Below are 476 nucleotides of genomic sequence, written 5' to 3'. Positions count from 1 at the left end.
TACGTGGAGGGATGAAAGTTGATGAGGGGTTCACGTGTCCGTCAGGGAGAAGGGGTGGCCGAGCCCAGCGGAGGTCTTCAGGGCACTGGTGTTTCAGTAGTGCTGGTGATGGGATGAAGCCGGTGCTGTGTACCCCATCTCCATTCTTTTAGGCTTTCCCTGGAAAAGGGACATCACATCCACCTCTGTGTCCTCCAGGTATCAAATGCGGGGGGGTGCTTTCGGCACCCTCTGGCAATTTCTCCAGCCCCAACTTCCCGGGGCCGTACCCCTACGAGATGGAGTGCACGTGGCTGATTGTGGTGGCCGAGGGCTCCTCCGTCCTGCTCTCCTTCAGCCACTTCGAGCTGGAGTACCACGCCACCTGTGCCTACGACTACCTCCAGGTCTACAACGGGGCTGCCCGGGACCGGGGCAACCTCCTGGGCACCTTCTGTGGCCGCAGCCCCCCACCACCCTTCTCCTCCGCCTGGCAC

This window comes from Cariama cristata, unplaced genomic scaffold, assembly GCF_000690535.1.
Source record: "Cariama cristata isolate BGI_N322 unplaced genomic scaffold, ASM69053v1 scaffold24758, whole genome shotgun sequence".
NCBI classification, from domain to species: Eukaryota; Metazoa; Chordata; class Aves; order Cariamiformes; family Cariamidae; genus Cariama; species Cariama cristata.
The sequence above is the reverse complement of the archived record's forward strand: the minus strand, read 5'-3'. Positions refer to the sequence as shown.